This window comes from Hordeum vulgare, chromosome 1H (assembly GCF_904849725.1).
Source record: "Hordeum vulgare subsp. vulgare chromosome 1H, MorexV3_pseudomolecules_assembly, whole genome shotgun sequence".
In the NCBI taxonomy this organism is placed as follows: domain Eukaryota; kingdom Viridiplantae; phylum Streptophyta; class Magnoliopsida; order Poales; family Poaceae; genus Hordeum; species Hordeum vulgare.
In genome coordinates this window covers 449,244,960-449,255,177 of record NC_058518.1, presented here as the reverse complement: position 1 = coordinate 449,255,177, position 10,218 = coordinate 449,244,960, and positions in this window count along the sequence as shown.

Here is a 10,218-nt window from a genome sequence, read left to right as displayed (position 1 = left end):
GATCCTTCAACTTAGCATTTTCCTCCACAAGATGTACATGCTCACAACAAGGGTTAGTTGTACAAGCATTATCAATTATAACAAAAGGAGGACAGGTAGAGATCTCCTTGGTAAGCTTTGCTTGGAGTTGATCATGTGACTCTTTTAGGGAGAAATGAGCACCTTTCAAGACCTTGTGAGCCTTGTCAAGTGTACCAAACTCCTCATTGAGTCTGTCATGGCCAACCCCAAGTGCAGCCTTTTCAGACTTAAGCACACATGTAAGGACAATAGCGTGATCTAGCTCCTCTTGTAATTTCGCACAATCATCATTATGTGACTCCTTAAGAGCCAAACGAAGACTGCGCTCTTTTTCTAGAGCAATAGATAATTCAGTAATCTCATCGGCATAGTCACGACTATGTCCTTGCACCTCGGAGATAGTCTCCTCATGAGATTCGATGAGGTCATTAGCCTCACCCAGTTGTTCCAAAAGAGCAACAAAGTGCTTCTTGGATTCTTATTTGATTTTACACAGAAATTTGTCAAAATCATGCTCATTAAGTTCCACAACATCACTATCATCAACACAATTTAACAATGAAGGAGCAGTAGTGATGGTGGTCTTAATGTTGGGTTTTACCTGATTGATACCTTTGGCCATAAGGCACTTGGCGATGCGGTTATCGTTGGGAGCACCGAAGAGAGACACCTTGGGAGAGGGGGTGGCAATGGCTACAGTAGCCGTTGCCACCATATCATCATCGTCATCATCATCGGAGGGGTACTCTTCAAGTGCCACCATACCCTTTGGATGGGGTTTCTGGACAAAGTAGTTCTTGGTTAGGAAAGACTTGGCTTTGTCTTTGCGAATGAGCTTGCCCCTGTTGTCTTCCCTCTTCTCATAGGGACACTCTGCCACGAAGTGACTCACATTGCCACAGTTATAACATGTCCTCACACGTTGCTTGGTATTGAACCCACTTGAGTTATTGTTGGAGGAATTGGGCCTTGAGTTTCTCTTTTTGCCCCAGAATTTCCTTGACGCAAGAGCCATGTGCTCGTGATAAGCATACTTAGTGTCTTCAGGGCAGCCTTCCTCTTCCTCCTCCTCCTCTTCTTCTTCAGAAGCAGCCTTTGCTTTTAAGGCAAGGTTGGGTGAAGCTGTCTTTGACCGAGCGCGAGCAAGAGCATTATCAGTGGTCTTGTTCATGATTGACATTGCAATGAATTCATCCAACACCTCACTGGAGGACAAGGAGTGGAAATCTGGCCGTTGGTGAATGAAGGATGACATGGCTTTGTTGAATGGCATGATGGCCTTGAGAAACTTGCGCTTGATCCATGTGTCATCCACATCCTTGCTTCCATGATCCTTGAGGGAAACAACAATAGCAGTCACCCTTCGATAGAGATCTCGAGGGTCCTCATCTTCCTTCATCACAAACTCATCGACCTCATCAAGAACCACTTCATAGTTGGACCGTTGAATGTTTGAGCTTCCCTTGTACAACACCATAATGTGCTCCCAACAGTCCTTAGCCAGAGTGAAGGGGCGCAAGTGAGGAAGATCTTCGGGAGGCACTGCGGACTGGATAATGAATAATGCGGAGTGATTATATTGATTGTCCGCTTCTTCTCTTGGAGCGAGGTTGCTTGGGTCATGCGGATAGTAGCCTTGCTCAATGACTCTCCATAAATTTGTTGAGCTATGATTCAAATGAGACTTAATGGAAAACACCCACTTAGCAAAATCACCCTTAACAAGCTTAGGAGGAGGACCAACAGGATTAATACGCGGTGTAGGAACCGGTCCTCCATAGACCATGGGAGGTGGAACTGAGGTATAGGTTCCAGTCCCATTATTGTCGAGAGGGGAAGAAGGTTGCATACCTTTAGCCGCTTCCTTGGAGGAATTGGCCTCCGAATCCGTGTTGGCGGGTTTAGCCACCAACGCCGGTTCGGGAGAACTTTTAATCCCCTCAATTAACTCTTTAAGCATGGTCTTGACTTCGTTCGTCAATGACGTCCTGAGGTTGGCCATAGCCGCATTCAAGTCATCCCTTGTGACCGAAGTCAAGACAACGGTCTCGGGTAGTCCATGGACTCCCCCCTCATCATCATCCATACTCTTCAGGTGGTGAAACCCTTAATAAAGAGATGTGGCTCTGATACCAATTGAAAGGATCGATATGGTTGACTAGAGGGGGGGTTTGAATAGGCAACTACCAATTTTTAGCTATTCTTAACAAGTTAGGGTTAGCAACATAAAAGTTCTCTAAAATGATAACTAGGTGAGCAACCTATATGATGCTACCAACTATAACTGCTAAAGCAAGTAAGAAATACTCTACAACAATAACATACACAATGTAAAGGTTAGAGATAACCACAAGTGGAACCGATGAAGACGAGGATGTGTTACCGAAGTTCCTTCCCTTTGATAGGAAGTACGTCTCCGTTGGAGCGTTGTGGAGGCACAATGCTCCCCAATAAGCCACTAGGTCCACTGTATTCTCCTCACGCCCTCACACAATGCAAGGTGTCGTGATTCCACTATAGGTGCCCTTGAAGACGGCGACCGAACCTTTACAAACAAGGTTGGGGCTATCTCCACACAAAGCTTGGAGGCTCCCAACAAGACCACGGAGCTTCACCACAATGGAATGTGGCTCCGAGGCGACCTCAACCGTTTAGGGTGCTCAGACACCCAAGAGTAACAAGATCCGCAAGGGATTAGTGGGGGGAATCAATTTTCTCTTGGTGGAAGTGTAGATCTTGGCCTTCTCAACCAATCCCTAGGAAATCAACAAGTTTGATTGGCTAAGGAGAGATATCGGGCACATATGAGCTTAGGGAGCAACAATGGAGTCTTGGAGGGTCAAAGGTAGGGTTCACGGAGTGGAAGAACCCTTTATATAGTGGGGGAACAAAACCAACCGTTACCCCCACTTACTGCACGAGCAGAGCGGTACTACCGCTCAGGGGTAGTGGTACTACCGCTGCCTCCAGCGGTACTACCGCTGACCCCAGCGGTACTACCGCATGCCCTAGCAGTACTACCGATAGGACTAGAGCGGTACTACCGCTTTACACAAGGTAGTGCGAGAGCTACTACCGGGCCTACCACCGCTGAGAAAGTTAAATTCCGACGTAGCACAACCGCTACGAGAGAGGTACTACAGTCTTGGAGCGGTACTACCGCTAGCCCGGGGGCGGTACTACCGCTTACTAGCGATACTACCGCTATGCTAGCGGTACTACACCTCACCTCTAGCGGTACTACCGCTAGAGACTTTTTGCCAAGAGAGAGAGAAAGAACAAGGGGGAAGCTCCATAGCAGCAAGGGAAAAGTGATGGAGATAAAATGTGTGAGTGAGAGTTTGATTCCACCCAACCTTTCCGACATGGATCCCCTCTTAATAGTACAACGTTCCTACGACTCAAAACCACCAACGAGAACCGTAGGAGCCACCGTGCTTCTAATCCACGGAGGGGAGCCGAAACGTCTTGTGCCTTTGTCATGTATTATCTGAAATGCTCAATGCACACGATTAGTCCGTTGAGGTACTGTCATCAATCACCAAAATCACTTAGGGATAAATATGCCCTAACAACGGCCCTGGTAATGTTCTGTATAATGAGTTGGAGGTTGATCTTAGCGAGTTTAAGAAAGGCACACTGACACTTTCAGACCCGGACAGACTGTACATTAGGCAGTTGAAGCACTGGTTGACTACTAGTTTTGGGCTGGATCCTGAAGTCTATTCCGTCAGTATTCATGCATTGTGGACTAAATCCTGTAAAAATGTCAAGTGGGAGTTGATGCCGATAGATAGGAGCCAACATTGGCTGTCCCTGTTAAATCGTTCCAGAGACCGAAGAATCCACCCATATGTCCTAGTGCAACCAGTGGCGAAGGAGGAGAATTTCGTACAAGTCAACGTGGGGTGTGAACCAGGACATGGTAGTCATGTATCCGAGTCACAGCCACCGGATGTGGATGCTAGCCAAGCCGAGAAAGAGTCAAATTATGTGCCACACAATGAGACTGGGCAGAGTATTCAGTCGATACTATTAGCTGGCTCTGCTGTTGCTGATGGGGATGAGGAAGGCGATGAAATGCAGAGGGTGATGGAGGAAGAGAACAAGGATGAGTTTGCAGAGGATCTGGATTTTGAAAATTCTGAGGATGAAGTGGATGTACCGATCCTTCCGGATGTGATAAGGACATGCCCGATGGCATTACTGTCAACGATGGCCATGAGACTCCATCGCAATATAATCTGAACCAAGTCCAGATCGGGGCTATGTTTGACACAAAAAAATGAAGTATGCGGTGATAAGGTGGGCTATGTCTATGTGGAGGGTTTTCCGGACACACATATCGACTCCAACAAAATATACCGTGAATTGTGTTGAAACAGGTTGTCCTCCGAAGGTGCACGGGCACATGCCGAAGTATAACATCCACTGGGTTGTCACCAATGTGGTCCCACATAATTGTGTGAGGAAAAATCTGTTGGTTCGTCATCCAAACCCGAGTTCAACTCTCATAGCGCAACTCATGTATACTGAGATAGTTGAGAAGAAAGATATGGAAGAAAAACATATCCAGAAAGCAGTGAAGGTTAGATGGAATTATGACATTCCATATGGGAAGGCATGGAGGGCTAAGCAGAAGGCTATGGAGGAAAGGTTTGGGACGTTCTTCGACTCAGATGATAATGTTGTCCGTCTCCTTGACATACTGAAGGATAGGCATCCCGACATTTATGTTAACATACAACACACGAGGTTGGATATTATACCAGATTACAAGGTGTTGAAACGAGTATTCTTCTCTTTCGGTTTGTGCGTTGAAGCTTTCCGACATTGTCCTACTGTGATGTTTGTGGATGGTACATTCCTGACTGGTCAGTACAAAGGGCAAATCCTTACTGCTATTGGTGTGGACGGGAACAACCAAATCATCCCACTAGCCATGGCATTTGTGGAGGGCGAGAATTTTCAGAGTTGGGTATGGTTCTTCTGGCAAGTTAAAATTGCTATCGTGAAGGACCGACCAAACGTGTGTGTTATTCATGATAGACATCCTGGTATATTAAAGGTCGTGAAGGCACTAAGTAATCCAACAGCCGACGAGCCAACACCTTGGAAGGACTTGCAAAGCCGGTGGTGCATGCGCCATCTGGGTGCAAAAAAATTCTCACAGTTCAAGAACATACGGTTGATGAACTTGTTCAAAAAGTTATGCAAGCAGAACCAGCAGTGCAAATATGAATTTATTTGGTCAAAACTAGATGGGTTTACTAAGAAGCAGGTCCTTGCTAGGAAGAAAATGGAAAAAAAGGGTCCTTGCTAGGAAGAAAATGGAAAAAAGACCAGGTTAAATTAACAGCACTCATCGCGGAGCTAGAGGAGCCAGTAGGTCTTTGTGACTTGCCAGGAATTGACCCTCCCAATACGAAGAGAAAGAAGGGCAGGGCAATAAAGAATTTTTCTGAGTGGATAGAGAAAGAGCCTCTAGTGAACTGGTCTTTGCTGCATGACACCCATGGAGCCAGGTATGGCCACATGACAACCAATCTTGTAGAGGTGTATGACTTTGTACTCACATGGAATAGAGCATTTCCACTGACACCTATTGTGGAGGGTGTATTCCAGGGGACTTTGAGATATTTCATAGAAAGGCACGAGTTAGCAAAGAATCATATTGCAGTTAATCAGAACACACCTTATTGTAGCCGTGTCATGGAGTACATGGATCAGAAGATAAAGAAAGGAAAAAAGCACACTGTCACGCTCATAGGTAATCAGGAAAGGAGGTATGAGGTTCAGCCTCCTACTGATGGTTTTGGTTCTGCAAATGAAGTGAAGACGCATGAAGTTAAAATTGGAACGAAATTTTATCCAACTTGCGAGTGTACATGCAACAAACCGAAGTTGTTGCACATGCCTTGCTCACATGTGTTGGCAGCCTGTGGCCAGATTGAGTTAGACAATATCTCCTTCGTGTCTCCGTACTATTCAAAAGAGGTAGTACTCAATGTCTGGACAAGTGAGATGACAGGGTTTAGAGTCGTCGGCAATTTCAACAAGGTTATTGATGGTGAGAGAGTATACATCCCGGATCCTGGACTTCGACGAACTAGCAGGGGCAGAGATAAGGTAAAGCGGATCTGAAACGATATGGATCAATCTGAAGCTGGTGGAGCAACCAGACAATGTTTGCTCTGCGCGGCTTATGGACATAGGATGAAATATTGCCCCGACCTGAACAAAGACAGTGTTTCCACATCGACGGCTGCGACGATAATAGCAAGAGGTGGTCGTGGCAGTCGTGGTGGACGTGGCAGTCGAGGCCGAAGGGGTGGACGAGGAATAAATAACTCAGAAGCTACATAATGTGTCGGCCTACGGTTTAATTTGTAATATTTCTGCACTATGTTTTAATGTGTACTATGTCGCACCATGTTTGCACTATGTTTTAATTTGTAATATGTCTGCACTATGTTTAAATTTATAATATGTTTGCACTATGTCTGCATGAGCTTAGTTAAAAAACATAATTACTGATACTACTGGATAATTCTGCTAGATAATTACAGATACTACTGAATAACTCTACTGCATAATTTAATACAAATTCTAGTACTGGATAGTTCAACTACTGAATAGTTCTGCTGGATAATTCAATATACAAATTCTAGTACTGGATAGTTCTACTACTCGATAATTCCATACAAATTCAACCGTTACGTACTTAAAATTCATCACAGATCTCCTTCAACTTCTTCACCTTGTCCTTATAGCCATGGCTCTGTTTCATCATATCAGAAATGATGTGCTCCAGCTTCTTCTTCTCTTCCTTCATTTGGTCTCTCTCTAGCACAAGTTGGTCCCTCTCCTTCTCTGCCTTCGCCCTGAGTACCTGATGTAGATTGGTGTAAGAATGGTCTGCCAACTTCTTCTTCTCAAGCTCCTTTTTCATATCACTGATAGCCAACCTAGCACTGCCAAGCTAACTAATAGCCTCCTCCTTGTCAGCCATCATTTTTGTAAAATCAAGTTAAAAAAATGGAAGCTCTTCCTCCATCCTCCTCTTTTTTCCAACTATTTTGAATTTTTCTTCACCCAACTTCAGATTATCTCTGATTCTGTCCTCGTTTTCTTTGTCATGCATGCTCCACAATTGACCTATAAAAAATTGCATAGCAACTAACCACTCAGGGTTTATCCACTCCAGATAGCAACACTTTTCTTCTGCCTAAAATTCAAAACAATTTCACTGATTAACATACATGAAATTGAGTGGAGCAGAAAACTAACTAAGATTAACTAATTACATTGCAACATACATTCTCCTTTGCACAAGCAAACAAACGACGTCCACTGTCAGTAGATTGAAATGCAACTTGCCCAAGGCAAGGCTCTAGATGCATACATCGAGAAGATAGTTCATGAGCAATGCTACTCCATTCATAGCATGGGATAGTCCTAGAAAGCTGAAAACAAAAGACACCAAACTGTTATGAAATCCCGAAATGAAGAACGGTAAACCTACCTGTAAATGCTGGAAACCCGAAATTAACGCACCTGGCTAGTCACGCTATCGTCATCCCAAGAAGAGCTTGATCCCCCGCTCCAAGAAACCATGGCAGATTAATTGGCAGAACTAAATCTACCGGAGAACCTAAATATATTTAAACAAATTAACTAGTTGACTTAAACATATCTACATTGAGAACCTAAAAATATTTAAACAACTTAACTATATCTACCGGATAACCTAAAATATATCTACGTGACAGACTTAAATATATCTACCGGAGAACCTAAAATATATCTACCTGACAGACTTAAATATATCTACCGGAGAACCTAAAATATATTTAAACTAATTAACTGACAGACCTAAAATATATCCAAATCTACTGGACAACCTAAAATTATTTAAACTACTTAACTGAGTCACCTAAATATATCCAAATCTACCGGAGCACACGGAAACGATTGTTGAATTTACCCTTGAAGCGTGCGAAGAAACGACGAACATCGAACGACCACCACCACGTTTACCCACACCTCAACCTCGAAAATGAGACCGTAGTCCAGTGGAGATGGGTAGGATGTGTTGATTCTGCGAATTGAATAGGAAAATGGACGGAGGATGGAGGAGATCGGAGGGGGGCCAAAATGGGGGAAAACGAGAGAGAGAGAAGAGAACCCAGGAAACGAGGAGGAAGGAGGAGGAAGAAGGGGTCAGCAGGGGCTATCCAGGGGCTCTTTGGCCCCCTGGAGGCCGACGACCCCACTTCGGCCACCCCGAGGCCGACAGGTGGCACTTCGGCCACCTGCAGGCCGACAGGCCCCCATCGGCCACCCAGAGGCCGACAGGTCCCCCATCGGCCACCCACAGGGCGACGGGGTGCTACTTTCGGTATTTTTAAAAACGCATACATGATTTTGGAATTTATTACAAATTTCGTATTAGTTTTGAAAAAAAAATCAATAAGCCATCTTATAGCTAGCTTGTACTATAGTTAGCTATAAAAGAGTACTAATTTTATCATATATGAACCACCTTTCATTCTCACAAAGCACCCAGGAGCACGTGCTAGAGCTAGCTCTTCATGAAGAGCCCGCTTCCCTTCTCTCTCATCCAACTCAACAAAAATAAAGTATTTTAATCCTTACAGCCTGCTAACTGTACCTTATTGTACTTGCTCTTAAACGCGGATAGCGCGCCCCTAAAAAAACAAGGATAGTGCGGATGGTACGAGATTACGGGAATATGTTGGTCGGGTCGTACGGAATTTACGTGAGCTGATAAAAGTTTTTTTGGGGGAGAGGTGATAAAAGATTTGGGCGGAGTTACGAATGTGGAGGGTCATATTTTCCTCTGCTTGCAGGCTATCGTCCGTTCAATGAAATTGCTAAGCGCACACTTATTGTGGGACTAAAATTATCTTAGCGGTTGGATTTAATCAGGTGGGCTAATCTGATGATGTCAATCTTCCTGTGTACGTTTGTGGGGTGGTTTTAGGAATGAAAATGTTGGTTTGTTTAATACTCCTCTTTTTTTATGGAAGACATTTACCTACGGCGCGCCGGCGGAAGCAACGCGTCATCGGTCGCTCGCTGTTCATGTGCATGGCCATGCAACATTTTTTTCTGTAGTAATCGTTTAAATTTGCTAGATTCGGTGTTCAAATTTGCTACATTTATCTACTAAAAAAGCTGCATATACGTCTGGTTGCAACCTCAGTTCGTCGGATTTTTTGCTACAACCGTTTTTTTGCTACAACCGGTATCATTTTTTCCTGCAACCGTGCGTTAAAAAAGTTACATACACATTCGTCAGAGTTGCAATCCGAGTTTACCGGATTGTTTTGCTACAACCCTTATTTTGTTTTGCTTCCACACATCATCAGTTTCGTTTTTTTACCATATCAATATTTTGTTTTGATATAACTATATTTTATTGCAATCGTGAACAAAAATTACTACATTGTGGATGAAATTTTTTGAATCGAATTTTTTTGCTGCCCGAAGATCTAAGATGGAGCCTGCGCGTGGCTGGCCGAAAGTTTTGAGGCACGTGTGCGCTGAGCACTGCGCTTTTCCTCTCGTGGTACAGAGAGGGAGTAGTATCTACTAGCACTAAAAAAGCACGAGAGGGCAGATCCAACTCACAATCTCAGCCGTTTAATTGCATCATCAATGGTTTAAAATCGTCGTTAACGAAAAGTGAAGCTTCGTTAGCACTAATCCCCCGTCCACCTCGCCAACTGCCCGCCCGCATGCACGACAGTTTTGCCCTCGCTCTGCGCGCTGCCCCTGTCTCGCCGCGGCTCTTCCTTCCCAGGCTCGACGCGCCTCCTCCCGCCGCTCGCCGCGCCTCCTCCTCCCCCGCTCGCCGCGGCCCCCCTCCCCCCTTAGTACAATACCTTTCACATCGTCATCCAGTTGTTGGCTAGAGCTTGACCCTGCTGGCGGCGCTCCTTTGGGCCACCAAACGTGGCGCAGCCGCTCAGAGGAGAAGCCGAGGTTGTCTCGTTGCCAGCGCCGAGGAGACTGGAGTGAGGTATGTCTTCTTCTCTTCTTCTTCTTCTTCTTCTTCTTCTTCTTCTTCTTCTGCTGCTGCTGCTGCTAGATCTGCCTGTTTCTACCAACAATTGTAGTTAGTTGGTTATTGTAGTGTGGCATGGGCATCCCTCTGGTCTCACTTTGGAG